The 14,931-nt window shown below is 34.0% G+C and overlaps 1 protein-coding gene across 1 annotated transcript in view; it reads left to right on the top strand.

Moving 5' to 3' along the window:
* The window catches only part of Ccdc178 (coiled-coil domain containing 178), a 356,910-nt gene that overhangs the window by 176,243 nt on the left and 165,736 nt on the right, over window positions 1-14,931 (top strand). The window lies entirely within an intron of this gene.

Here is a 14,931-nt window from a genome sequence, read left to right as displayed (position 1 = left end):
TCAAGGCCAGACTGGGCACTTACTGAGACCCTTTCTCAAAAATAGCATCATAAAAAGGGGGTGGGGATATAGATTAGTGGTTAAGTATCCCTGATTCAATCCCTGGCAATAAAAAAAATTAAGATTAATTTGATTTCTCTCTTCAGAGAGAATAAGCATGTGAATTTGTTACATGAAATATGTGTGGGTTGTTAAGAATCTTGGATTATTTGTTAGGAGATGGAAAGACCAATATTATCTCAGTTAAGGGAATATTAAACTAGGTAAATACCTTTATAAGTGAAAGTAAAAGAAGAATCATGCGTCCTTCACTGAAAACCACAAACAAATAAAAACACCAACTTTGAAAGAACCGAAATATATGTGATAAAGCAAAATGTGTTTTGTTAAACAGGTGACCAGATAGAGTAAACTCTGGAACCTCCCTTCCCAGAAGCTATAGATCTTCTGGAAGACAAGAATCTAAAACAAATGTACTTTTAAGGGTATGAAGATAATGAGATAAAATACTTTGAAAGTCAGGGTTGTGTGAAGTTTTGGTAGGGTGGTAAGGCCATGAAATTTGTTCAAAGAAGTAGAATACCACTCATAATGTTCTAATGATTAAGAAATAGCATGTTTATATCAAAACCATATCAATAAAATGATATAATAAACATTTTTCATGATTGCTTCACTTTTGAGTCAAAGTATCTAAATATATTTTATTTATTATATTTATATATTTTATATGCATTTATATTTATTTAACTATGTATGTAAATATATAATAAATATATTTTAAGATTATCTGAATCATGGTTTTTTAGGAACAAGATTTTTTTGTCATCTATCTAATAAAATATGAACAGCTTAGAGGTCAAGAACTAGTACATCTAGAAAAACGATACCAAGTGGTATCAATTATATTTTTAAAAGAATAAGCCTTTTCTGCTTTAAAGAGAAAATCATGGTATGGGCGAAGGGGTAGGTTGAATATCAAACATAAAATTGATAGTGTAGCAAATTGAATTCATTGGCGACCATTGTCCCAGGCACTAGGGAGACAGGAAGTTGAGGGAAACTTGAGCCTGCCATTGAGTTCCCACCCCTCCACTCTGTTTGGAGAGGGCAGATGGTTCTTCTCTGCACATTCCCCCAGAGGTGTCCATTGCAACCTGAGCATAACTAGATACTGGGTCATTTTCTTCCTCTATAATTAGCAGCACAGATCGTTGCAGGTATTGTCAGGAGCACAAACCCAAACTCTAGCTACGAACCCCTGACCGAAACAGTCTTTGGTCAGAATGACTATTCAGTAATCCTTTCTTTTAGATAATACAAAATCTCTTCATGAATTAAATCAGACCACCAGAAAGCTGCTCCTGATCATGTATGATCTCTTCCCTATAGAATTACTACCTTAAGGGTCACTGTAAGAAATGGCTACAATGAAACTCACTGTTGTGTTCCTGTAAAACAGGAGGCTGTCCATTAGATTCGCATTACCTACTTTAGGATCAGAACTTTGCATCAGGTGTATCAGGAATAGTGTGAATAGTATTTATCCTGAAGATTCTGTTGGTTTGATCTTTGGGACACTGATTTGACCGGGTTTCTTTTCTATTAGTATCTATCTGCTAGAAAAAGCTGGACTTGCATGCAGAAAGTAGATGGGTTCAATTTTATGCCCAAGGCTCACTGATTGTTTATTCTTTCTTTATTTCTTCATTTATCCCTCAGATAGTTTCATTGTTTTTATTTTATTCTGTTGTGTTTGTGCTATAAATAGAGTTGAATTCTGTTTTAGGATAGAATGGGAAACAGGGAAAGAATGAAAGAAAGACTCTACTATATACAAAACATCACAATGCAAAGAGAATGGAGAAGAAACTTTCCTCCAGTTAGCTTATAGTTTAGTATAGATAAGTGATTCATAGAAAGACAGTAATAAAAAAGAGAAACAGTATTTTTTCTAGGAAATAATATGCCACAAGATGAATGAAGTTATTGTAAGAATGGTCAGAATCATGCAGTGCATTATAAATAAACTTAAGACATCAATTTAATTGGTTTTCTTGTCAAGCACGAAGCACAACATTTGCTTTTTCCATGATGGAAAACTTGAGCTATGTTGAGCAGTTTCTATATATGATATAAAATTGATTTTAATTTTGTAACCATTTGAATACTTTATTATAGCTCAAACTTCTATTTGTAATTTTAACTTATTTGTTTCAAAGCTTATTTTTCTGGGGCTGTATCTAGGGGGGCTCTACCACTGAGCTGCATCCCCACCCCTTTTCATTTTGTTATTTTTACTTTGAAACTAGCATCTCTTGTTCAAAGTTGGCCTTGATTTTGTGATCCTTCTGGTTCAGCCTCCCAAGTACATGGGATTATAGGTACGTGCCACCACACCTAGCTTCATTGTGTTTTTATTTTGTATAACACCCAAATATTTCCTAAGTTAAAGTTACAGATTTTAAATTATATTTTCCAGAGTAATTATTTTATTTTGTGATTACTAAAATTAAAAAATGAAAAAGACCCCAAAAGATACACCCCAGTTAAATCAGAAGGGAACAAAAACAATTATGCTCATGGCTTGTACAGTCCTTCTTGTTAGCCTGTACCAATATTTCATAAACAAGAACTTCATCCAGGTGACTCTGGGTTACCTTGAGTGGATTGTACCTGAGGAAATGTTTCCTGGCTTTCCTCACCTTCTGTAAGTAGAGGAGCCACTTCATCAAACAAATGCCTGGGATGTACTACAAGACATGACATCTGTGAATCTGAATTTCATGACTGGCATTTGTCTTGAAAAAGAGATCAGCTGGTGTATGTCGCTACAAAGATTGAGGAAGGTCTTGTTTGCTATTTAAAATTGATGATGAATGTTTTCTTTATGCAGTCATGCATAGAGGTGGTCCCTAAACCGAGCACCAGAATAACCACATCACATTCAACAATTGAATCGAAAGTGATAATACTGGCTCCCCCCCTCCTCAAATAAAGTGATTACATTATTATGCATTCCCACACTACAGGGAGAGAACACTGTTCTGAAGCTTAAAATCTGACATGTGTAGCCAGGAAACAGCACAGTGCTATCAGCCTCTCAGATAAATATCATTTTTTCTAAGACTTTTAAGCCAGTGGTTAGAATCTGACAGAAGAATACAGAAGCTGGTTATATTCAAGCATTCCTCAGTATTATATTTCAGTGCAACCCTGAATTTATTATTTCTGTCAACTTTCTAATTCTTGTTTTTGGGTAATAGACCAAGAATAGGTTGTTAGAGAATGACACTTGCGGTTAGTGACATGAGACTCGGGCCTTTGCCTTCTGGTTATAGAAGCAGAATTCTTCCTAGTGACCCGCGCATTGTGTGCATCTACAGTCTTTAAGCATTTCCAACCAGCCAAATTTTTCTATTATCAAAAATCAGTTAACTGCATGATTTACTCAGGCTGATCTCACTAGCTTAAATCTCCCAGTAAAATGTATCCCTAAGAGGAATGAATTGTTAAATTAGCTGAAATTGCACTTTTGAGAAACTGAAACAGGTGTGATTTGAATGCACATTTTACTTAGGTTTTAATGCTTGATAGAGGAAGAAACTCGAATAACTAAAAAGAGGATATTTCTTTGCAAATTTAATCTAACCACAGTTTTAGATTCTTGGGCCCAGTGGTCTGTTTTGATGCAGTGATTTAATTAGGATGCTTCTATCTTTGGGGTGTTGCCCACTTCCTGTCTGTGCAGGTATAAGTCACCATTTTACCATTACCACGAAGATCACCATATGCTTTAAATGCACTGAACTGTCAAAAACCACAACTGGAGGTAGGCTAAGAAATCCACATTTGAAAAACCAAATCGCACATAGTATTTTTAATTGGTATTATTTTATGTTCTTCTTTTATCAAAAAATTTGGAGCATGAATAAATCCTCAAAAGGTTTACAAATTATGAGGAATCATTTGTAAGTAATAACTGAGCTCTGTGTTCTCACCTTTTATAGCCTTGAGACATATTGCTAAGTCAGTTAAGGTGAAAGAAGCAGAACAGTGAGTATTGCCAATCGTTTCAGTCAATGTGACAGCTGTATTCCCACCTTACATTTCAAATGCTCTTGCTTATAATGATCTGTTTTTAACTGTGGATCTTTTTAATATTTATTTTTAGTAACTATGCTTTCTTTGATTTTATATAAACACAGAAAACACTGAACGTTGCGTTTTCAAAACAATATTTTTAAATTGCCTGCAAGCATTTCTGTTTGTTCAGTGTCTCTTGTTGTCTAGGCCAGCAGTTCTCAAAGTGTGGTTTACAATCCCATGGAGTTCATAAGACCATTTGTGGGGAAGGGAAGGTTGACAAAGATAAAAATTATTTTCAAATAACTGAAATATCTGGTCTGAACGAGATAAACTGGTTTTAAATAATACTGAGATGTATGGTCTTTTTCTGTGTTGACATTTGCACTTGTAGAGCAAAAGCAGTGTTGGGTAAGGCTGCTGGAACCTTAGCAGGAACCAAGGCAGCGGCACCCACAGTACTCATTGTCTTGCTCACTACCATGCCGATGCGTGGCCAGCTTTAATTAAGGATTTACTTGGTGTTGTAGTAAATATTAATTGTATTAAATTTCAACACTTGAGTACATGTCTTTTTAATATTCTTTGTGATGAAATGAGGAGGACACATAAAACACTTCTGCTGCACACCAAAGTAGGCAAGGGGCTGTCTCCTGGAAAAGCACTTCCTCTGATATTTGGAGTTGGGGATTGAATTAGTCACTTTTTCATAGAACATCATTTTTACGTAAAAGAACAATCGAAAGGCAAGCTATAGTTATTCAGACTTGACTATTGGATATACATTTTCTTGTAAATGAACAAAATGATCCCATCATTACTAAGGAAGCAAAATCTATTTGTTGCCCATGAGAAAAAAAATGAAAATTAGAATTCTGGAAAGGTTTTAGATGCCATTGTGAGCTTGTATAGCTTTTTCAAGATGTAAAGAGAATTCTCAAGAGATCGATATGGTAATAGATATTTTTAATACTATATAATAAATATGTCAATATTTGGAGCTGGGACTCAGGGGTAGAATATGTGCCTAGCATGTGCAAGGAAGGCCCTGGATTCAATACCCAGCACCAAAAAAATCCCAACAAACAAAACAAAACACACACACACACACACACACACACACACACACAATCTGCTTATCTCAGTGAGCTAATATTTTCAAAATGACTGATGCATTTTTAATTTAACAGTATGAACAGCTTATTGACATGACTTCAGAGTCCGAACTGCAAATAATATTTAAGAAATTACCACTCACTGAGTTCTAGTGCAGTATCAAAGAAAAATATCCATAATTATCTGAGAAATATATGAAAATACCTCCCCTGTTTTCAGCTACATATCTATATGATGCTGGAGATTTTCTCTAATTACTATAACCAAAACATGTATGCATATGTCAGTGGGTATATGTGCATGTGTGTGTGAATATATTTAATGTGGAAACTGATAAGTGAATCCAGGTCATTTTTTATTAAGCCAGATAATTAATGAGATTTGAAAAAAATTTGAGGCAGTGCCATTCTTGTTTCCAAATATTTGTTATGAAAGTTATTTTTTCATAAATATTTTCATTATTGCTATTTTTAGGAATTAATACATACTTTTAAAATGTTTTAGTTTCCATTTCCAAACTGGTAATTAGTTGATAGATATAACCCACATAATCAAAAGTCCTTTAAATTCCTGAAAAAATTTTACAGTAGAAATAGATTCTGAGAAGAAAAAATTGGGGGAAGACTTCTGTAGAGAAATTTTTTTCCTGTAGGTTACCCAGTTGAGGTCATAGATCTTTCTATACATGATGGAAGAAAGGTTTTGATGATGAGCACAAGAATCAGCTATGCAATAGAGGTGAGCTTTAGCTTAGTGGTAGAGGTTGTGCCTAGTCAGTTCCAGTTACGCATGTTCAAAGAGATTTTCACACTTGACTTTCTACAAATGTTATTGTTTTGATGCGGTAGGATTGGAAAAATAATTGCTGCATAGCTAACACACTTTAAAATGGCACAAGACTTCACTATCACTTGGCAAAACAAAATTCTGACACCAAAGAAATATTTTGCTAATTTAGTACATTTTGAACCAAGTGATTAGTTTTGGCTGCCAAACTTTCATGACTAGTCAATATTTTTATTATTCTTTCTATAAAATACAAATTACTTTAATATAGGACTACTATAGCAATTTAATAAAGTCAAAATTCTTAAAAAGAGTTGTGAATAACAGAATTGATTTATTGCACATGAAACCTGACCATTAGAAACAGTTGACATTTTCTCTTCTATCAAGTACTTGAGCTTTTTGTAAAAATGGATAATCAAGACAGTACTTTAATAAAAATAAATTCTGATTCCATCTTGTATGTTAGGACTGTGATTGTATGTTACCATTATTGCTTTAGGAATAGTACAAAACAGACATTTAAATTACATCAGTGTTCTAGGACTTGGACTATGTGTTTGGATCACAGATACTCTGGCTTACTAATTGAGTGTTGGAGACATATATATATATATATATATGTTTATACACACATATATCTATATATTGATATATAGATACATAGATACGTGGACACACATAGATATATACATATGTATACACATATATACATATTATGCACATAGGAATATAGGTAAATACATCTTTATATGGATGTGCGTATATATGTGTATATGTGTGTATGCATATGTATACATTTATAGATTTTAACCCTTGATTTCTGAAAGCTGAACATTAAAGTTTTATTGAAATCATATTCAAGAATAACATTTGAGCTAGACTCATCACTCAGATTGATATTATAGATCAGGTTTGACAAATTCTTAAAGTAAATCTCTAGAAAATCTGAAGATGACTGAATGGAAATTTTAGATAATTCTAAACTTTTATTTCTATTCTTTTTTCTCCTTTTGGTACTGGGAATTTAACGAAGGGGTCCTTTACCACGAGACACATCCCTAGCACCTCTCCCCCCCAGCACCTCCCCCACCCTGCTTTTTAAAAAATTTTGAGAGAAGCTCTCACTAAGTTGCTGAAGGCCTCACTAAGTTGCTAAGGCTGGCTTTGAACTTGTGATCCTCCTGCCTCAGTCTCCTGAGCTAAGCTTCTATTTCTTAAAGATAAAGAATGACTTCTCCTAGCCCTAGAGAAAAATTTAGGGGCAATTCAAGTTGCAAGGAAGCTCACTGAGAATTTGAGGTTATAGCTACATCATCATAGTAGTTGGAAGCCAATCAGTAAAAGAGAGATCATGAACCTTACAAGAAAACTTTGGAAAACTCTATGAAAGAGAGAAAAGTCCTAATTTATTTCATAGAGCTGAACCCTAATAAACACTGTCACCCATTTTCTGTACTTCTCCACACTTGTGGATTTCATTAGTCCTAGTGCCCTTGTGGTATGATAGCCTAAGCACAACGTGGAAATTGGGTACAGGAAATGGGTAAAACATTTTGTATACTTTTAAGCATTAGACTTTCTATGTTCTAAAGATTGTTTTTAAGAAAACTAGAGAAAAATTTTGAGGCAATTCAAGTTGCAGGGAAGCTCACTTTGCTTTCCAGGGCACGTAGTTTTTGATCACTTAACTCCACTATTCTTTATTCCTGGAATTCCTTCTACCTCTCCCTATTCTCTTAAGCCTCTCAGTAGCTTAAGGTTGAAATTCTACTCTTTAAAATCATATATCTGACAAAGTTAAACCAGTTAATATGTTTTCAGTTTTAGAAATTGTTTTGTGGATTTTTTTTTACTTAAGTGGGAAATAAAATAGTTTGTTTGCCAAAGTTCTATATTTTAGGGAGATTTAGAATGCAGGAGCATTGTGAACACTTACAAAAGCTTAGAAAAAGCCATCCAAGGCTTGTAAAGCAAGGATAGCTGAAGACTCATACCCCTTAGAAAAGAAAAACACTTGATCTAAGAACCTGACTTTGACTGAAATCAGATTCAAAAGAGGTACTTAATAAGGATTTTGTGAATGTCAAATGATGTTGACCTTTAACCAGGAAATGAATCCTGAGTCCAAATCAAACTTTCCTGTTTTCTTGATGAACACGGTGTTAAGAGAAATCACTTTTGTTATTGACCTGCATCCTGTGATTAAAGCAGATCATCAAGAAAGAGAATATTTAACCAAGAATTTAATTATGAAATTTGTACTGAAGGCAAGACTGAGAATCAAATCTTATGAATATCAATTATAATGTGTATTATATTTGCAATGGTTTGTAATACAGGCAGCTTTTAATTGTGCAGATTGTTTATCAGTGGGATCACTGAAAATTCATAAACTGCAAAGAAGCTAAAAGGGGACATTCAGGAACACAAATTCAAGTGTTTATTTCAATTGTATAAAATAAAGATCAATACCTTTCCTTTTCCAACCACTGTGCTAAGAGTTGAATAAGAATGTGAATAAGAAATTTTAATCCAATTGAAATTATATGCCAGGATTAAGTCTTTGAAAATAGATGTCCCCCTCCCAGCTATCTTGAATCATTGAAGCGAAGATTCATTTGTGTGGGAAAATGGGAGTGAGTGGCTTTCCTGAGGGCTGTATTTGAAGGCTTTCCTCTCTTGAATCACTTCTTTGGACAGTGCTTTTCTCTTTCAGCAGCTCTAAGCCATACTAACTTTCAAAAGAGAGAGTTAAAGGCATTTGTTGTAATATATAGCCATTGTCTTAATCTAGTAATAGGAATGTGATAATTAATGAATCCAGAGATCATCTTTTTCTTTTTTTTTTTTTTTTGGATTGGTTAGAATTTAATAATCATCCCCAAAGATATTGTAGGTATTTATTCTCACCCTTGATGAGCACTGTTTAAATGAAACCACATGCCTTAAAATTAGTATTAACGGTGGCAGGCTAAATGATACCATTTGAAAGTCCTTAAAGATATCCACATCCTAATCACTGGAACCGGTAGATATAATCTTACATGACAAAAGGGGGTTGTGAAGGTGTGATTACATTAAGGATTTTGAGATGGAAAGATCATTCTACATTACATGGGTAGACCCTAAATATAATCATAAGTGTCAGCTGAGAGATTTCGTAACAGAAGCAAAGGGGCAACTGGATAATGGGAAAGGCAGATGTAATTTGGGGCCACCAGCCTGAGAAATGAATTATTTTTCCAAGCCTCCAGATGGAACTAGTGATTTTAGTTTCATAGGATTTATTTCTGATTTCTGACCTTTGGCACTGGAAGTGAATAAATTTGAATTGTTTCAAGCCACGAAGTTTGTGTTAATTGTTATAGCTGCATTAGCACATGAATACCATAATGTTCAATAACATGGCATTAGGCAGTGATAAAGATTTTACATTTTTGCCTCCCAGTAATTTCCTAGTGAACAATTAGATGGCATGAGCTTCTTTAACAGAAGTGCTAACACCTGGCAAATTATTTATTGTTGCAGTCAGTTTTTACACTTTTGCCCTTCATTACACAGACTGCAGAGTTCTTGTGGCCCACAATTGTGTAACTCTGATCCACTGTAAATGAGTCATATGGCCCCCATCATTCCAGAGCCCAAAGGTGAGTGACTTGTACTATGCATACAAATCATTACAAATTATCATATGATAATAGCTTTCCTCATCAGTTTCAAAAAAGTAAATACTGTCAGATTATCAGCCCATAAACCTACTGCATACAGATGATGTATCTTTTAAATTGGAGACAAATATGGGGATTTCATAAGAACAATTTTATTTTAACTTTTCTTCCAACTTCCTGTCTTCACTCTGACAATAACCCGGAAAATTTTCTGGGATAGATACATTAATAGAAAGAAAATTCACTAGTCATAGCATTAGAAAGAAAAACCCAAGAAATTCCTACTTCTTTCACTTGATAGTTATCCTTGATAAATCATGTTCATCTTTGAAATAATGAATTTGGATGAGATGATCTTGAAAGCTCCCTTTAGAGTCTACAATTTTGAGAAATGTTGATAATAGTGATGTTTAATTTTGGGGAATGATAATATTTGGTACCAAAATGTCAATCGGTCTAATATTTTCTCTTTCTTAAATTATAATGTTAATGTTTATGAAAATATTTTTTAATTCTAAAATTAGCTCATTTTATGCTGCTATTTTATAATACATGACATTTAAATTTCAATTGACTTAGGTCACTTATGGAAATAAAGTACAAAATATCAAATTCATATTTAACAGCTAGTTTTGTGTACTATAGATGGAAGGAAGACATTTGCTGAGGAAATTCTGGAACTGCTGGCATTTCCATAGTTTTCTTAGAGAAGAAGGAAAATATAACAGTAAGATCACTCAGAACCTTAGAAATCATGGAAATACAGTCATCTACTTGGGGAAAGTCACCCAAATAATATTAGAAAAAACAGTGATAAAAAGCAATTTAAACAGCTCTTGAATTGCAGAAAATATATCTGCTTGTTTGACATACTTTTAGAAAAGGGAAATAGATGAAGGCAACACTATTATCAGAAAGTAAATTTGTCTAGTATTTACAAAAGCTTCTCCAGAATCATTTGTTAGTTTAAGAGCAAACTCTCAGATAAGTGAGCATCACAAATCCAGTAGAAAAAAAAAATTCCACCTATGTTTTATAAAGCCATAAGAGGCTCCAAATTACTTACTTGAAGAAGTAGCAATTTCTGTTGGCAGGATGCATGAAAAGTGTTAGCCTCATGGGAATCCATTTGTGACAACAGAGTAGAAAGCAGTCCCCTGCTCTGACAATAAAGAAAGTGACAGATAATATAGAAGTAATCAATCTGAAAGGTATAGAATATTTAAACCATGAAATGCCTAAAAAGCCATAAGCAAGATCTTAAAATCAATATAGGATGCTACTGAAATTCAGGGTAATGACTCAAGAATAGGAATATCATATTGGTCCCAGAAAGGTTTTGCGTTAAGGCCAGCAGCAAGGAGTTAAAATTGTTATGTCTATGTATTTAAAAAAAGAAAACACCATTGTTGCATTGCTTTTATAAGTGAGAAAAGGAATTGTGTTGATATTTTACAATATTGAAAGTGACTTCTGTGACAATCATTTTCTAGTATTTTAGTCTGCATTTAACATCATCCCAAACTATTTGGCGAGAACAAACCACGTTAGTCCATTAAAAGAGGAGGTTGTAGAAAGCATGGGGCCTAACATCTACTTCAGCCTGGGAACATTTACGAATTCCCTTTAAAATATTTCATTTAAAATATTCCTACATGCAAGAAATGTGATTGCTTGGATCTAGGAAACTAAGAGATAGTAAATCACATTTTTTTAATGTGTATGACTGGAAAGTAAAAGGCAAAAGTATTTCTTGATTCAATCTGGAAAATCAGTCACAGAAAGTAAACAGGTATCTGGGAGGAAAGAAATAATGCTACATTCTGGTGCTCTTTGGAACATCTTTTTGATTCATTTAAGTATAATAAAATTAATAATGGTAAAAAGCAATTCTAGACATGTTTAAAACCAAATAAGGTTTTATACATGATTGTATAAATGTTATTGATATGTAGGCTTTCTGAATCCATCGTATAATGGATAGAGTATTCCTTTCTAAGAGAAATACAAGAAAAAGATAATCATAGTTTTTTCTATAATTAGATTATATGAACTAAGGCTAGATGATTTTTTTTTTTTTTTTTTTTGCCAACTTGCTATCAGACTTTATAGTAGGTGAAGGAAAACCGGGAAGTCATGTCCAGCTTATTTCTGTCTTCAGTATATTTTTTAGAAAGCAGGATCACAAACTCCTATAGTGGAAATCTTCTCCATCCCTGCCTATAATGCCAGCTTTTGTCCAAACCTTTCAATTCTAATTATACCACCTTGAACAATTCACTACATTTTGGGAGGTTGTAGTAGGGGGCAAAAATGATAGAGAAATGGAGAAAACAAGACTTGTTTAAAAAAAGAAAAGAAAAAAGAACTGGCTACAATGCTCTAGAACAGCCCTAAGTAGAGAAGCAGAATTAAAATCAGGAACAGGATAGTCAGCTCTATTATTTCTTTGCTTTTACGTGTCTATTAATTTTCCACCTGAAAGATGTTTCTTTTTCCTCTGTGGATGATATTCTATGTATATTTCAGATTATTTAAAAGAACAAGGGTTTCTAGATAAACAGCCATCAAGAGCATGTTCTATGTCCCTGATGGTAATCCTAGCTGCTTGCTTTTTTTATTTTATAACCAAAGATTTTTCTTGAAACGTTGTCACCATTTTAAAATAAAACTTCCCCATCTACAATAGAAATAGGCCCTGATAAAATGCATTTTAAATGCCTCATTGTATGTACAACTAAGCATGAGTCATCACCTTTTCCAATCAGTTAACCACCATGAAATTCCCCCAGTACTGGGGGGATTTCATGCTTCTGAATCTGTTCCACATCTGGGTGGACTAGTCTGTGCTCCTGACCTTAATGTGCATACTAGCTCTGTCCACTAGCTCCATCTCTTCATTTTTAATCCACAATAAAATCATTCGCTCCTCTGGTTCTTGTAAAAGAAGACAAAGATCAAGTATTTTCCACAAAGTGTTTGTTAGAAACTTGCTTGAAATAGCTAATATTTCAGAGAACCAATCGAAAACACACCATGTGTTTGTAACTATATTTTTTCCTCTTATTTTTTTTCATTTGAAATTAGACTACTAGAAAGTAATGCACCTGAAATTCTCTTGATTACTATCTACTTTCAATGTGATTGATTTCCACTCTTATTATTTCCTTCATGCTACTGATTTTGTGCTAAATTCCTCTTTGCTTTTCTTAAAGTGAAAATTTAGCTCATCGATTTTAAACCTCTTTTTTTCCTAATACAAGTGCATAATGCTATAAAGTATAATCTAAGCAAAGCTTTAGGTATATCATATAAATTTTGATATTTCATCTTTTTATTTTCATTCTAACCTAAATGTTGATATTCCCATTCAATATTAAGGCATGGTATATTCAGAAATTGGTTGCTTAATCCACAGATATTTAAGGTTTTTCTAGATATCTTAGTATCATTGGTTTAAAATCAAGTCTATGATAGTCAGAGAATATACGTTGTACAAATTTATCTGATTTACTGAGGCTTATATTATACTGTAATGTTGTTATGATTTGGATCTGAAATGTCCCATAAAGGCTCATGTGTTGAAGGCTTGTTTCCCAATGAAACAGTGTTCAGAGGAGGGGTTCTTGGGAAGTGATTGGATCATGAGGACTCTGACCTCAGTAGTGTATTGATCTGTTGATGTATTAACATTTGAAGGCATTATTGGGAGGGAGTGGAAACCATAGAGGTGGAGCCTAGTTGGAGGAGGTAGGTCACTGAGGATGATCCCTAAGGATGTGCCCTGCTCCTTCTGCCACCCTCTCTGCTTCCTGGCTGCCAAGAGGTGAGCCGTTTAACTGTGCCACATCCTTTTGCCATGAGGTACTGCTTCAACATGGGTCCAGAAAGGATGAAGCCAGCCAACCATGGAGTTGAAACCTCTAAAACCAAAAGCCAAAATAAATCTGCCTTTCTTTTGTTTTTCTCAGGTATTTTGTGCCAGCAACAAAACACTGATTTACACAAACGCAATGTCTATTTAGTTAAAAGTTCTTTGTACAATTGGAAAGGTTGTTTATTTCACAGTTGTTAGAAGTAGCATCCTACATACTCAGTGATGCTCAGACACTGCTGTTACCTACAACTTATCTAAATTGAGTAATTTTTTTTTGTCTAATTATTCAATTAGTTACTGACAGAGGGGAATTAAAATCTCCAGTTATGATTTTAGTATACCCAGTTTTCCCTTTGCTTCCTGTATTTTAAAGTTTCGTTATGTATTTTGAAGCTTGTTAGAGATTCACACATATTTACTAATCAATTGACCTTCTATCTTTATGAAATGTCCTTTATCACCAATATACTCTTTGTCTTAATGTATATTTTGTCTGATATTATTATGACAGTACTGATTTCTTCATGTTTACATCTTCATCCTCTTAGTTTGTCTCCATATCTTTATATTCAAAGTTCATCTCATATAGACAATATATATTTGCACTAGTATTTAGTAAACTATTTTATTATCTACTTCTTTTACATTATTCATGGTTGCATATTTTTAATATTACTCTCTACTTAAAGTTCCTATTTTTTTCACTCATTATTTTCATCTTTTCCTTATTTCCCTGAACACAGTATATTTATAACACATGTTTTAAAGTTCTCTTAAATTTCATCTTCCTGAACCCAGGTCATTTTGTGGTCTGTTTCTATTGATTGACTTTTACCCTACACAACTGTTTTGACCCAGGAAGAGAACAGAATGATGGCACATTCACTCTTGAGTATTTCAGCCTAGAAGTTATACAAATCATTTCCTAAACATTGGCCAGAAAGAAACATGTGGTTCCCAACAAGGGGACTGCAAAATAGCCTGTGTGGGTTTGGGGAAGAAGAAACCACACATGGCTATTCAGTGAGCATCAATTATTAATGTCACATTTGACCCTCCAGGTTACAAAATATTTCTTTGCTTCCTGTTGTGGCATGTACCCAGGAAGATACACTGAAATTTCAGCTCATCACTGCCTCAAGTTCAAATTTCAAGGTTTCTGCACAGTATGCCTTGATCTGTAGTTTCAGACTGATGAACTAAGAGCACAGGTTTTGGCATTTCCTTGACCTCAGGACGCTCAGAGTTTAATGGTGAAATGGGTTAGAATGAAACCTGCAAACACATTCCAGAAAGAGAAGTCCAGCTGTTCCTGGTCCATAGTAATTCTGAGATCTTGAAGTCTTACTGGGCCTGGGGGTAAATCAGCTTCTAGATAGAGCTCTCTGTAGGAGT

This window comes from Sciurus carolinensis, chromosome 15 (assembly GCF_902686445.1).
Source record: "Sciurus carolinensis chromosome 15, mSciCar1.2, whole genome shotgun sequence".
Taxonomy (NCBI): domain Eukaryota; kingdom Metazoa; phylum Chordata; class Mammalia; order Rodentia; family Sciuridae; genus Sciurus; species Sciurus carolinensis.
This window is presented reverse-complemented; position numbering and strand designations above follow the sequence as displayed.